At 41.7% G+C, this 15,986-nt stretch overlaps 1 non-coding gene across 1 annotated transcript; it reads left to right on the top strand.

The window, feature by feature from the left end:
* The first annotated feature begins 13,545 nt into the window (after positions 1 to 13,545).
* On the top strand, positions 13,546 to 13,650 carry LOC114109288 (U6 spliceosomal RNA). The gene has a single exon (XR_003585961.1). It is a non-coding gene; the product is annotated as a U6 spliceosomal RNA (small nuclear RNA).
* The last annotated feature ends 2,336 nt before the right edge of the window (positions 13,651 to 15,986 follow it).

The following is a 15,986-nucleotide window of genomic DNA, read 5'->3' as shown; positions in this document are numbered from 1 at the left end:
TAATTCCAGTAACCCTGGTTATTGGATTCTGAGTGATTGTGATGTTTTCTGTATTTCCTCAAACTGTGTTTGCTTGTTTGCCTATTAGCATGCCTTGTAATTTTTCCTGATAGACAGACATGGTGTACTGGGTAAAAGAAACTGTTGTAACAATACCTTTACTAATGTTGCAGAGTGGTGCGGTTTGAGGGAGAAGCTCTATAACCCTAGGCTGAGGTCTCAGGCCCTCAGTGAGCGTATGCCTCTGCAGAGTGAACCCCCTCCTCCCTTGAGAGGGACAGGATGACTAAGGCAGGCTGGAGTTGAGCGTTTCCCTCCCCTTGCCTCACTTAGGCTCTGGAGAAACCCCAGAATATAAGGATCTGGTTATATAGTTTCTTTCAAGGCCTCGCCTTGTTAGAACAGAGCTGTCTGACAGACTTCAAATGGCTCCCATGCCCTCCCCTTGCCAGAAACAAGAGGAGATTTTTCTTTGATATTCATCATGAAATCATAGTCAAGTTCCCAGAGGTAAAACCTAGAGAAGTGTAGGGGGTGCCCTGTAACTGGGATCCCCCCTGGAGTTTTTAACTCTCCGAGTTGTCCACACTGCTGCTGCTGCTGCTGCTGCTAAACTCCTTCAGTCGTGTCCAACTCTGTGTGACCCCATGGACGGCAACCCACCAGGCTGATTCTCCAGGCAAGAATACTGGAGTGGGTTGCCATTTCCTTTTCCAATGCATGAAAGTGGAAAGGGAAAGTGAAGTCGCTCAGTCGTGTCTGACTCTTCGCAACCCCATGGACTGCAGCCTACCAGGCTCTTCCACTCCTGGGATTTTCCAGGCAAGAGTACTGGAGTGGGTTGCGATTGCCTTCTCTGAGCCTCCAGCAATTCATCAACCCTAGTTCAGGATTTTCTGCCTCACCTTTGATTCCCCAGACGCTTCAGCTGAAGACTTTTTGCTCTGATAAATTGTGACTCTCACCTGTTGGCCTCCCCAATTTCGCGGGCAGTGACCCCACTTCTCACACAAAGTTTAGAAGAGTTATTGACTTTTCAGTTTGCTTAGCATTTTGCTTGTCGTTGGGACTGAGGGGAGACTTCCAAGCTCCTTGCATGTGGAACTGGAGATTGGAGGTCTCCTAAATTTAAATCTTTTTGCCTTTATGACCTACATTCTCTGAGATTGCTAAGTGTTTTCTTTGGATCACTAGTTTCATTTTCAAACTGTTTTTTTTGTTTGTTTGTTTCTCTACTTTTTTTTTTCTTACTTTTTAAAATTCTTTCCACTGTCTAATTAAAATACAATTTATATAACATAAATTCACTCTTTTTTAGTGTAGAGTTCTGCAAGTTAACAGACAGTAATACAACCACCACCACAAGCAAGAAGAACATCCCATCATCTCTGAAGTGTATCCATGTCTCTTGGTAGTTAGCTTACCCCTCACCCACAGGCTCTGGCAGCTACTCATCCACTTTTCATCTCTGTTGTTTTGCTTTTTCCAGAATGTTATATAAATAGAATTAAACAGTGAGTGGGCTTTGGTTTCTTTCATATAACATAATACATGTGAGATTCACCCCCATTTTGCTTGTTCATTTTTATTACTGAGACTATTGCATTTTATGGACATGCCGTAGTTTATCTGTTCTTCAGGCAAGGGACATCTGTTGCTTTCCACTTTCTGGCCATTACAGATAAAGCTGCTATTGATGTTCACATGTATATTTTTATGTGAGCGTAGGCTTTCATTTTACTTGGGTAAATCTCTAGCTCATTTTAAACTTGAAGTGTTTGTTTTCTTACTGTTGAGTTTTGAGTATTCTTCACATAGTCTGTGTACAAGTCCTTTATTAGATAAGTGACTTGCAAGTGTTGTCCCCTAGTCTGTAGCGTATCTTCTAACGTTTGATATCTAGTTTATATTTGAGTTCAGCAGCGATTTTGTGGGCTTATGTCCTTAGCTTTGTTAGTTACACTTTTTTTTAAAATTTATCTGTTTTATCCATTCCTCTTGAACTAACCCAAATTTTTACTTTTACTAAGTTGTTCTGTAGCATAAAGCAATTGCTAAGAATTACCATCCATGTTCTCCTCTGCTTGGCATCCTCTTATTTTCCATGTCGTGTTCCTTTTGCCTACCTCCACCCCACTCCTACACAAAGCACATTTTCACCTGAATAACCTGAAGTAGCTGGACTAGATTGCCAGAATGTCTTTTCCAAATGACTCTGGTTTGTCCAGTTCCGATCAGGCTTTTGTTTGCTCTGATAACAACGCGTGGGTGGCTGATTTCCCACTGAGCTGTAATTCACAGATGAATGGGTGTCTCCTGTTCCACTCCACCTGCTTTCCTCCGCCCTGAAAACCCCTTAAGGAGCAGTGCAGGCGATGCTGCTTTTCCTTTTCCTGTCTTCTCTTTTAAAGGGTGCCTGTGCTCTGCTCTCCCTCCAATATTTGTGGCATATTCTTTAGCAGAGCTCATGTCGTCTCGGTGGGGTGAAATGGGGAAAGTGACGGTCCCACGCCCATTGAGATTAGCCTCAATTTCTTGTGTAGCTCTCATGTCCTACTTTTCCTGTTTCACCTCTTTTTTTCCCCCAACATCTGTTTCTTTGTCTCTCTCAGATAAAGAAATTTTAAAGAGACCCTCTTCTTTGAAGTTCTGGACACATAGTGGAAATTTTCAAGGGCTGGGTGAGAAACAGTCTTTGTGAGGTCTCTCCTCTCTCTGGGTCTTCCATTTGTTTCCTTGGCTCCAGGCTTTGGATGTTGAGGTTTTAGCTCAAGTCCTTTATTTGTTTACTGTTGGTAAAATTTTTGTGATTTTGTTTTTACTTTTTGTTTTTGTTGTTCCTTTTATTAGACTTGGAGGAGGAAGATTTGGACATGCAGTTTCAATTCATTTACTACTTCCAGACATTTTCTTTTCTGGTAAATTTCCTCCTCCAGGAAATGTTCTTTGACTGTACTTAGCATAAATGTCTCTCCTCTGTGTTCCCACAGAGCCAGCATTAACTAGTAATATTTTAATCTAATGGTCAAAACACTAAAATACTCTGTTCCTGCAGAAAATAGCCACTGTACTAGCCTCACTTAAGCAACCCTCCGAATCCTTCCCGTACCTCTGGCTGCCCTGACCTCTCTGCCTGGTTGTCCCCAACCCCCACCCAATCCCTCACCAGCTCCCCTGGATCCAACCATGAAAGGAGTGATGTCTGGACATCACTGGGCATCCAGGGCCCCATATCAGCATTGCTGGTCACAATGGATGTGCACCATTGGCTGGTACCCAAGCCCAACCAGAACCCAAACCTGTTCAGTGTCACGCCTACCTGTGCTTATCTCTCTCAGGATATTTTACACAGCTCTGCAGTTATCTAGTCAGTTGTCTTCTCACTGTCTAGAGTGAAAGTTCTTTGATGATAGCCCTTCAAACAAATACTTATTTATTTTTTTTTTTGGCTGTCCATTTAGTTTTGTGGGATCTTAGTTCCCCAACCAGTGACTGAATCCAGGTCCTCTGCAGTGAAAGCATGGAGTTCCAACCAGTGGACCACCAGGGAGTTCCCTCAACCAAACATTTGTTTAGCCTCTTTTATGTGCCATGTTCATATCTTGCTTAATCGTCCCCTAGATATTGCAAAGTTGGTATCATCACTCCATTACACAGCAAAGAACCCAAGGTTCAGTGAGTTTTACCAACTGGTGCAAGGTCACGCTGATGATTTGGGTCAAAAATAGTATTTAGATTCAACTACTTTACACCAATTGTCTAGGAAAGATATTTCCAGCAGAAACTTGTTTACAACTAGTGTTGCAACACTGGAGCATCTGCCGCATAATAAATGATGTGACATTAAGCTCATAAAACATGCACCGGAAGCTATTTTGAGGGCAAGGACCACATCCTTTAAAAATCCAAATATCCACTGCATGCTTGCTCAGTTGCTTCAGTCATGTCCGACTCTTCATGACCCCATGGACTGTAGCCCGCCAGGAACCTCTGTCCATGAGATTCTCCAGGCAAGAAAACTGGAGTGGGTTGCCATGCCCTTCTCCAGGAGATCTTCCTGAACCAGCATTCTTTACTGCTGAGCCACCAAGGAAGTCCAAAAATTTAATCTTAGTAAGCAGGATGGAGATATTTCTTCGAAGGTTGTGCATGCATGCTTAGTCATGTCCGACAAATTGCAAGTCTATGGACTGTAGGCAAGAATACTAGAGTAGGTTTTATTTCCTTCTCCAGGGAACCTTCCCAACCCAGAGATCAAACCCACGTTTCCTGCATTGCAGGCAGATTCTTTACCACTTGAGCATTAGGGAACATAACAGAAGGCATGATTCCTAGTTAGTTTAATTGAGTGATTGTGAAATAAAGCAAGAAAGGATAATTGGATGGATGAGCTAATTGATTAACTACTAGATTGAGTTCTATTTCAGAAAATGTTATTAGGAATATGTGAAGATAGCGTAGAATGAGAGACGGTGTATGTTAAGAGCATGCACTTTGGACTTGCCCGTGGTGTACATAAAATATAATTTATTTAATCATTCTTCATTGATGGACATTTAATTTGCTTCTATTCTATTCTAAAGTGAGTACTATTACTCAAGTAATAAAGCAATTAATATCTTCTACACACTTTGCAGAACATATATGAATACGCATATAATTTAAATTTCTAGAAACAGAATTGCTTGGTCAACCAGCAAATGCATTTTGAATATCTTTGGATACTTCAAATTACCAGTTTATACTGCTACTAATAACCTACAAAAGAGCCATTTACCCACACCTTTACCAATGGTGTATATACTTAATTTGTAATTTTTTAAAAAATGCTAGTGTCTTAATGTTTTAATTCACATTTTCTGGGTTACCAATGAGGTTTAACAAAATTACCACTTTTTAGTATTTGTCCTTTTTCTATGGCACAAGCTATGACTGTTCTAGATGTCATTTTTTTTTTAATTTGACAATGAATCTTGGCGATATAAGGGTATAAGCTGCTCTGTTCTTTACAATGGCTATGTAGTAGTCCAGTGTATAACTGTTTCATAATTTATAACACTACTCCACCAGTCATAAACCATCTCTAGGTTTCCTCCAATATTTTCTGTTAAAAACAATCCCATTGAAAATATCCATGGTCAATATTCCTCATACATAAAATTTGATTTGTAGGAAAAACTGTCTAAAATGGAATTTCCAGGACAAAGTGTCTAGATTTTTTTCTTTTTTTGAAAGCTGTTGCCAGGCCACCTTTTATGCAAGTTATACCAATATGTAATGTCTGCCAATGATCTTTCCTAATTTTCCCATTTGGGTCATTTGTCTTTATTTCACTGATATCATATACTTTGGAAATTAGCTGCTAATTGGTCCTATGAATTACAAATATTTTCTCCTGTATTTTTAAAATTTTGACTATTTTTTATCTACATGGAATATTTATATTTGTGTAAGATTAAATTTGTTTTTGTTGTTGTTCAGCCCCTAAGTCATGTCCAACTCCTTGTGACCATATGGACTGTAACATGCCAGGCTTCCCTGTCCTTCACCGTCTCCCAGAGTCTGCTCAGATTCATGTCCACTGAGTCAGTGATTCAATCCAATTCATCCTCTGCTGCTCTCTTCTCCTTTTGCTTTCAATCTTTCCCATCAGGATCTTTTCCAATGAGTTGGCTCTTCACATCAAGTGGCCAAAATATTGGAGCTTCAGCTTCAGTCCTTCCAATGAATATTCAGAGTTTATTTCCTTTAGGACTGACTGGTTGGATCTCTTTGGAGTCCGAGGGACTCTCAAGAGTCATCTCCAGCACCACAGTTCAAAAGCATCAGTTCTTTGGGGCTCAGCTTTCTTTATGGTCCAACTCTCATGTCTGCACATGACTACTGGAATAACCATATCTTTGATATGTAGACCTTTGTCAGCAAAGTGATATCTCTGCTTTTTAATATGCTGTCTAGATTTATTATAGCTTTTCTTCCAAGGAGCAAGCATCTTTTAATTTCATGGCTGCAATCACCATCTGCAGTGACTTTGGAGCCCAAGGAAAGAAAATCTGTCACTGTTTCCACTTGTTCCCCTTCTATTTGCCGTTAAGCGATAGGACCAGAGGCAATGTTGAGTTTCAAGCCAGCTTTTTCACTCTCCACTTACACCCTCATCAAGAGGCTCTTTCATTCTTCTTCACTCTCTGCCGTTACAGTGGTATCATCTGCATATCTGAGGTTGTTGATATTCCTCCCAGCCAACTTGATTCCAGCTGGTGTTTCATTCAGCCTGGCAATTTGTGTGATGTACTCTTCATAGAAGCTAGAAAGAAAGTGACCAATAAGCTTTGACATGACTCCTATTCCAATTTTGAACCAGTCCATTGTTCCATGTCCAGTTCTAACTGTTGCTTCTTGATCCGCATACGTCTTTCTCAAGAAATAGGTAAGGTGTTCTGGTATTTCCATCTCTTTAAGAATTTTCCACAGTTTGTTGTGATCCACACAGTCAAAGGCTTTAGTGTAGTCAATAAAGCAGAAGTAGATGGTTTTCTGGAATTTCCTTGTTTTTCCTATGATCCAGTGAACATTGGCAATTTTATCTGTGGTTCTTCTGCCTTTTCTAAACCCAACTTATACATATGGATGTTCTTGGTTCATGTGCTATTGAAGCCTAGCCTGAGAATTTTGAGTATTACCTTGCTAACATGTGAAATGACTGCAATTATACTGTTGTTTGAATATTCTCTGGCATTACCCTTCTTTGAGATTGGAATAAAAAGTGACCTTTTCCAATCCTGTGGCCACAACTGAGTTTTCCAAATTTGCTGGCATATTGAGTGCAATACTTTAACAGCATTATCTTTTAGGATTTGAAATAGCTCAGCTGGAAATCTGTCACCTCCAGTCAATTTGTTCGTAGTGATGCTTCCTAAGGCCCACTTGACTTCACACTCCAGAGTGCCTGGCTCTAGATGAGTTACCACACCATCATGGTTATCTGGGTCATTAAGACCTTTTTTGTACAGTTCTTCAGTGTGTTCTTGCCACCTCTACTTAATATCTTCTGCTTTTGTTAAATCCTTACCATTTCTGTCCTTTATCATTCCCATCCTTGTGTGAAATGTTCCCTTGATATTTCCAATTTTCCTGAAGAGATCTCTAGTCTTTCCCATTCTATTGTTTTCCTGTATTTCTTTGCATTATTCACTTAAGAAGATCTTATTAACTTTATCACCATTTTAATTTGGGGATTCATATTTTTGAGGCATACTCAAAAAGATCTTCCATATCCCAAGCTTACATTTAAAATTTCTTCTTCAGTTTCTTACAATACTTTTGTTATTTCACTCTGGCTTTTAACATTTTAATATAGCTTGGATTTGCTTTAAGGCAAACTACCGCACAATTGCACTCATCTCACATGCTAGTAAAGTAATGCTCAAAATTCTCCAAGCCAGGCTTCAGCAATACGTGAACCATGAACTTCCTGATGTTCGAGCTGGTTTTAGAAAAGGCAGAGGAACCAGAGATCAAATTGCCAACATCCGCTGGATCATGGAAAAAGCGAGAGAGTTCCAGAAAAACATCTATTTCTGCTTTATTGACTATGCCAAAGCCTTTAACTGTGTGGATAACAATAAACTGTGGAAAATTCTGAGAGAGATGGGAATCCCAGACCACCTGACCTGCCTCTTGAGAAATCTGTATTCAGGTCAAGAAGCAACAGTTAGAACTGGACATGGAACAACAAACTGGTTCCAAATAGGAAAAGGAGTACGTCAAGGCTGTATATTGTCACCCTGCTTATTTAACTTCTATGTAGAATACATCATGAGAAACGCTGGACTGGAAGAAACACAAGCTGGAATCAAGATTGCCAGGAGAAATATCAATAACCTCAGATATGCAGATGACATCACCCTTACGGCAGAAAGTGAAGAGGAAGTAAGAAGCCTCTTGATGAAAGTGAAAGTGGAGAGTGAAAAAGTTGTCTTAAAGCTCAACATTCAGAAAAACGAAGATCATGGCATCCGGTCCCATCACTTCATGGGATATAAATGGGGAAACAGTGGAAACAGTGTCAGACTTTATTTTGGGGGGCTCCCAAATCACTGTAGATGGTGACTGCAGCCATGAAATTAAAAGACGCTTACTCCTTGGAAGGAAAGCTATGATCAACCTAGATAGCATATTCAAAAGCAGAGACATTACTTTGCCAAATAAGGTCCGTCTAGTCAAGGCTATGGTTTTTCCTGTGGTCATGTATGGATGTGACAGCTGGACTGTGAAGAAGGCTGAGTGCCAAAGAATTGATGCTTTTGAACTGTGGTGTTGGAGAAGACTCTTGAGAGTCCCTTGGACTGCAAGGAGATCCAACCAGTCCATTCTGAAGGAGATCAACCCTGGGATTTCTTTGGAAGGAATGATGCTAAAGCTGAAACTCCAGTACTTTGACCACCTCATGCGAAGAGTTGACTCATTGGAAAAGACTGTGATGCTGGGAGGGATTGGGGGCAGGAGGAGAAGGGGACAACCGAGGATGAGATGGCTGGATGGCATCACCGACTCGATGGACGTGAGTCTGAGTGAACTCCGGGAGTTGGTGATGGACAGGGAGGCCTGGCGTGCTGCGATTCATGGGGTCGCAGAGTCGGACACGACTGAGCGACTGAACTGCACTGAATGTACAAAGTGTGAATCCAATGTTTTGTTCATCTTCAGGGGAACACCTAGTCATCCCAATACATTTATTTTATGGTGTAAGACATTCTCTAGCCAGCTCCTTCCTCATCCTGTCCATTCGATAGCTCTTAGGCAACCTCACCTCCTCTTTTCAATAAATGTAGTGCTTGCTAGTTAGCTTTACATATGCAGGATCCAGTGTATCACTCCTTCAGTATGAATTTGTCTTTTTTTCTCCAGTCTATGCTGGGGCTTCCCTGGTGGCTCAGTGGTAAAGAACCCACCTGCCAACGTAGGAGATGTGGGTTGGATCCCTGGGTTGGGAAGATCCCCTGGAGGAGGAAGTGGCAACCCACTTCAGTATTCTTGCCTGAGAAACCACATGGACAGAGGAGCCTGGTAGGCCACAGTCCACAGGGTCACAAAGAGTCAGACATGACTGAAACGACTTGGCGCACATCAGCGTCTCTGTTATGAGAGCCAGAAAAGGACACTTCAGGCGCATCTTCCTTTTTTTCCTAGGACCTTTGTCTTAGAGCTGCCTCACTCCCACAGATTGCTCAGATAGCTTCTTACATGTTCTCCCGGTCTCCACTCTTGCTTCTTTCCAATCGTTTCTTTATCCTGCAGGGCAGGTATGTTGAAGTCCCCTCCTTGATTAGAATCCACTGAATCGTCTCCTTGTCTCCAGGTCAAGACCGCCCGGCTCCCTGATTTGCCCACAGCTTCCACTCTGCTCACGTCCTGTCCCAGTAACTTATGTTCCTCAAAACCCAAGATGCAATTCCATGCCTCGGTGCCTTTGCATGCACCATTTCCTCTTCCTAAAGCAGCCCTGCTCTCTTCCACCTCTCCCGAATGCTCTGCTCTCCCACAGCTCCTGTATTTCTTGCTCCCAGGGCATTTTCTCTGCTGTAATGTTGGCTTAGGCATCTGCCTCCCTGAACTCTACTCTGAGCTTTCTGTGGGAGAAAAAAAAAAGGCTGTTTCTGCTCCAAAGCCTGTAACCAAGAATCGTGGGCATGTGACAGACATAAAATGAGGCAAGGACAGAATAGAAGCACCTTGAAATGTCTATAGAACACCAAGCAGGTGTCGTAAGGGGTTATTAATTAATGCAGTGTGGGAAACTGCCCGGAGGAAACACCTGGAGAAGCTCGGGGCCTGTGACTTTACTGCCATGCCTTGCCTTGTGTGCTTCCAGCCAGCGTTACATTACACGTGAAGACTAATCTCCTTGTTCATTTTATGACTGCCACTTTACCAAAATATCCCCAGGATGCTGTCTGAGCACCAGAAAAGTGGTTTTTCAGCTTATTTGGGAAAGCCAAATAGAGAACCATTTTCATTTCGCAGTAGGAATAAATACCCTACCTACCGCGCTTTGCTTCCAGCTGGAAATGGACCAGGTGGCTGTGTATTCTCTCCTGTTTGAAGGGCAGGAAGTTGCTGGCTTTGTTGCTTATGCCTTTAGGTCAGCTGGGCCAGGAAGTCAAAGTACCAGGGCGAATGTATATTACACACTGAGTCCGTATCTAGAAAGAGGGAGCAGCAAGAGACAGATGCTGAACCATATGAGCAATCCAGAGCACAGAGCTCTGAATAGTACCTCACAATTTGGTTTTCTTCCAACAGAGCAGCACATTCAGTTAGGCTATTAACCCAGATGAAAGGTTTCAGATTTATTTCATTGGCAGATGGAAATTAAGTTGCAGAAACTCAATCAGCACAGACTAGAGAATAGTTAATTTCATTTATTTTTAATTACCCAAGTAATCCATGAATATATTGTCGCTATAAAAGTGGAAACAATACAGATAAAGTTGAAGTCCCTCTTGACCACTCATCACTCTCCTCAACTGCCCTCTCCGGGATTACGACTGCTATCAATTTGAAGTGTCATCAGACATATGGCTGTGTGTACACACGAGCTCACACACATATACACACACATGAGCACACTCATGCACATATAGAAATGTTTTAAAAAGTTATTTAATCTTAGCTTTTCTGTGGCCCCAAGATGCTCTAGTCCAATGTGAGATATAAGATCAATGTGGAGGACATCAGTGGTTATCATCCATGGACCATGTCTAGGGCATAGAAGGATTTTGAAATTATTAGGTGGTGAGTGATGGTTTTCAGTGAAAGTTGTTGGACCTCATATCTGTGGAGAGAGAGAATTGACATGTCTTTGTTCACTCAAACCAGGGAAAGGGTTTCAGTGGGGCCACTGAGAGTTTGATATGTGTCCCTGATATAATTGTAACATGGAGTCATTTGCTTTTACAGTTATTTTCTTATAAAATCCTTTTCCCACTCTCAAGGTTAGAAATATATTCTACTGTTCTTCTAAAGCTTTTGTGAAGTTTTAGTTGTATAGGAGTTCGATTTGTCTAGAATTTTGTTGTCAGGGTATGAGAGAGTGGACTAGCTTTACTTTTACTCTATTTTGATTAATTTTATTTGGATACCGAATTATTTCAGCACCATTCATTACACGCTGGCTTGGAAGTCCACTTTCAGCATACATTAAAGTTGCAATCATTCACCGACTGCTTTCTGAATTGTATTCTGTAGCTTTGGTCTACTTGTCCACTCTTTCTGAGCGTATTTCTTAGAATCCAGTAGTGCTTCCCTTTCATGAAGCTGAGAGCCTGACCCCAAGAATGGTACCTACAGGTCACAGTAGTGAGGCAGGACGAGGGGCAGCAGGTATCTGACTCAGCCCCCATCACTAGGGCAGGCCCTTTTGAGTGCCCTTTTCCTGAGCCCTCTGCTCAGAATTCTCAGCATCTCTGGAAAACATTTTGCCTCTGGTCCAGAGACACTTTGCCTAACAACTGACACTTCCTACTTCTGCTTCAACATCCCAAGGGAATGCCCGATGGTGCTTCTGCGAGGTGACACACGGCACACACTCCTCAATCCCCTACCTTCAACGCTGGGTGCCACATGGCTGCCCCTTCCGAGAATGCTTCCTTACTCACTGAATATCTTCTGGAGGGCTCAGTGACTCTGTGTTTTCTCACTCCTTTTTCCAGCCCTGTCTTCCTTGAATCAGGCATGAGGTGATGAGATGCCAGTGCTAGATGCCAGTCCCTTCTTGGAGGAAGGGCCACACACTCCTGTGATTCTTGCCCACTGTCCAGCAGACAGCACCTGGTGGTGCTACACCCCTCACCACCTGGACATGCCTAGAGCTCTCATATATCCACAGCTCCAGCTCTCACAGCTGAGACATCGGCTTTCTGCCCCCAGAGTTTACAGGATGAAACCATGGCTTACTCATCGCTACAGTGGGTTGATGTTGTGTTCTTTACAAGGCTTTCATGAGAATTAATGAGAGCTTATTGTAAGGAGTCAATAGATGCCTCTTATCTTTCCTTCCCCTCTGCCCCACCCAGATGAAGCACCACCTCTTCCCTGAAACTGTATCCACTATGTCACTGTGCTCATCCACAATGATCTCTCCATATGGACTTCTATCAGCATCTGACCTTTTATTATTTTCTTTAGGGAAAGACTTCTCTTTTCAGACAATATTTTAAGTCATAGTATTGTGGACTCTGACTTAGCTATACTGATCATCTCAGAAATGTCTATGGAAACTGAATTAGGAACACTCCAGAGGGCTGGCCCTACATGTATTTCACAGCTTCAATTAGTTATAACCATCAAAGTGAATGGGATTTATAAACTGTTTCATAACATATCTATGGCAATGTGATCGGAGGGGAACCTGGATGTGCCGTTATAAAACTAACGTGTCAGAAAATGCATAATTAAACAACGCCTTTGCCCTTTTAAAGACAGACACAGAAACATGATTTGGTGGCATCTTCACACTTGGTTAAAATTAACTTTCGGTCAAAAGAGCAGTAGACTTGTTAGCTTTATTTTCTGAAAAAATTGTAATTTCAAGTTGGGTATGTAATTTTGTTGACCATTAAGTGTGAGGCTACTTGAAGTAAAGTCAAGGAGACAATAGGACATTGTATAGGAAAGGAAATGAAAAGAGGAATAATTAAGTCAGAAACCAGGTAAATTGGTGTGTTAGGGTTCTCTGCATTGATTCCAGAGAGCTCACAGGAGAGATAGATAAGAAAGTAGGTGATAGATAGATAGAGATACAAATGTAAAGAGAGTTATTACATAGAATCAGCTTATGAACTTATGGAGAATGACAAGTCCCAAGACCTACGGAGTGATTCTGCAGGATGGAGACTCACGGGAGTGGATGGAGCATTTCTGACGGCAAGCCAAGGTCAAGGTCCCAGCTTGAGTGCAGTCAGGCAGAAGAAATCGTCTTACTCAGGACAGTCAGCCCTTCTTTTTGTTCTATTCAGACCTTCGGCTGTTGATCAAGGCCCACCGCCACTGGGGAGGAAATCTGCTTTACACAACCTACTGATTTAAAATATTAATTTCATGAAAAACACTCTCACAGAAATGCCCATATCAATGTTTAACCAAATATCTGAGCACCTCTGGCTCAGTCAAGTTGACACAAAATTAGCCATCATACCTGGCCAATATATGTTAACAGTTCTTGCACTGGAACTTCTGTATCCACAGATGTGTGTGTGTCTATATGTGTGTGTCTATATGTGTGTGTCTGTATGTGTGTGTATAGTGTGTAAGAAATGTATTCTGACTTCCTTTTAAAGCTCCCCTCTTGGATTCTTGAAATTCCACCATAGATTATTTTTTTAGTTGAGGTCAAATTCAGATAACATAAAAGTAACTATTTCAGAGTATACAATTCAGTGGTATTCAGGACACCCCCAATGTCCTACAACAATGATCTCTATCTAGTTTCAAAACATATTTGTCAACCCAAAGGGAAACTGCCCATTAAGTAATCATACCCATGTTCACTTTGCCAGCTCATATACTAAGATTGGAACAATACAGGGAAGATTAGCATGGCCCCTGCACAAAGATGACATGCAAATTCCTGAAACATTCCATACAAGTGAAGTAAGTCAGAAAGACAAATACCTTATGATATCACTTATATATGGAATCTATTAGTACAATATGACACAAATGAGCCTACCTATGGAACAGATACAGACTCACAGACATAGAGAACAGATTTGTGGTTGCCAAGGGGGTGGGGGATGGCGGAGGGATGAAGTGAGAGGTTGGGGTTAGCAGATGGAAACTGTTACATACAGACTGGATGAGCAACAACATCCTCCTGTATAACACAGGGAACTCTGTTCAATATCCTGAGATAAACCATAATGGAAATGTATATAAGAATATAAAAATTTATGTATGCGTAAAAAATAGTAAATCTCTGATATTCATAGACTTAAAAAAAATAAGCATTCCCCATCTTCCCTTTACCTAGCTCCTGGAAGCTTTAAGACACTTTCTGTGGTTGTAGATTTGTCTGTTCCGGATACTTCATATAAACGGAATCATATAATATATTGCCCTTTATGTCTAACATCTTTCTCTCATCATAATGTTTTCAGGCTCATTCTTTGTAGCATGCGTGTATCAGTACATCATTCCATTTTATGGCTTAGTATCCCATTCTCTGTATACACCACATTTGTTTATCTGTTCATCCACTGATAGGCATTTGCCTGATGGGCCTTTTGACTATTGTGAATAATGCTTCTATAAATAATAGTAGCGTTACTGCGCACAGTGCCTTTTCAAGGGTGTACAAATATCAGGTTAAAATCCTACTATCAGTTCTTCTTGAAATTTCTAAAGACTGAATTGCTGGGTTATATGGTAATTCTATATTTAACTTTGAAAAATTGTTTTCCCCATCATAAGAAATCAGGATGACATTTAACACGTGCACACACACACACACACACTCTGAGAGGTTGCAATCTGCCATTCTAAATGCTTGTGATGACAAGTCCTATTGATATTGTTAAGTACGGCAGAGGCCTCATTTAAAAGTAAAATGATAACGCTACTCTATTCCACTGATCCTTTTCTTTTCTCTCCCCATCATTTGTGATACCAAACTCAAACTTTCATTGGTAGAGGCCATGTATTGACTTTTCCTGTTGCCTCAAGTTCAGCCAACAATGGACTCTAATGCCCTTCGGCGCTTTATAACATTCTGGGATAGGAGACTTACATAGCCCTCAGGGTCATTATGAATGGTCGCCTTCCAGTTCTGCAGAAACAGCAACTCACCTGGAGAAAGAAATAACTAAGATTTCTGGGGTCAATCTTGTATAGGAGACTTACACAGCCCTCAGGGCCATTATGAATGGTCGCCTTCTAGCTCTGCAGAATCTCAGCAACTCACCCAGAGAAAGAAATGACAGAGGTTTCTGGGGTCAAGCGTTCTAGCTTGACATGTGTCCTCAGCCACAGAGCTGAGTTCCCGTCCTGGTTACCCTCCAGGGTGGGGGTCAGGCAGAGGTAGCCATGAAGTAAACAGAGAGGAATGGGCTGGGGATTCCCTGAGAACCCTTAAAGCCTTCACAATCAGCACTCTAACTTTGCTAAACCAGAAAAGACTTCCCTTCCAATAAACATGGTTTCAGTTAAGATGTTCAAGGGATGTTCTTTCAGCAAAACAGATTAGAGACAAAATAAAAATCATGCAGTCTTGAGAGAAGAGAATTGGTCGCATATGAACTTTTGGTCTTCATTCTTAAGAAGCTGGACCAGAGAAGAAGGCTTAAAATTTTGGCTTCAGACTCATTCTTAAGCCAGCATAGTTGAACAACTGGATCTGTCCAGTAGCCGGACAACACTAATACATACCTATTCTCCTGATTTTCTCCAATATGGCTATCTCTCTCTGGTCAATAGACATCTTTTAAAAAATAGACCCTTCGCTGAAAAAGATTGATGCGCCCTCATTGTGCTGTGCTATGCTTAGTCACTCAGTCATGTCTGACTGTGACCCCATGGACTACATTGAGCCCTCCAGGCTCCTCTGTCCGTGGGATTCTCTGGGTTGCCATGCTCTCCTCCAGGGGATCTTCCGAACCCTGGGATCAAACCCAGGTCTCCCACATTGCAGGTAGATTCTTTACTGCAGGTGGATTCTTTACCATCTGAGCCACCAGGGGAACCCAAGAATACTAGAGTGTGTATCCTATTCTTTCTCCAGGGGATCTTCCCAACCCAAGAATCAAACCAGGGTCTCCTGCATTGCAGGCAGATTCTTTATCAGCTGAGCTACTAGGGCACACACCTCTTTAGGAAGGACTGAAGAAAGTTCAGTCATCTTAGAAGTCTTCCTACAATATAATAAAGAATCTTGACCTCACCACCCAAAGATATTGTTGTATGTGCGTGGTCAGTCACTTCTCTCTTTT

This window comes from Ovis aries, chromosome 18 (assembly GCF_016772045.2).
Source record: "Ovis aries strain OAR_USU_Benz2616 breed Rambouillet chromosome 18, ARS-UI_Ramb_v3.0, whole genome shotgun sequence".
Taxonomy (NCBI): Eukaryota; Metazoa; Chordata; class Mammalia; order Artiodactyla; family Bovidae; genus Ovis; species Ovis aries.
Note: the sequence above shows the minus strand (reverse complement) of the source record. Positions and strands in the feature narration are given on the sequence as shown.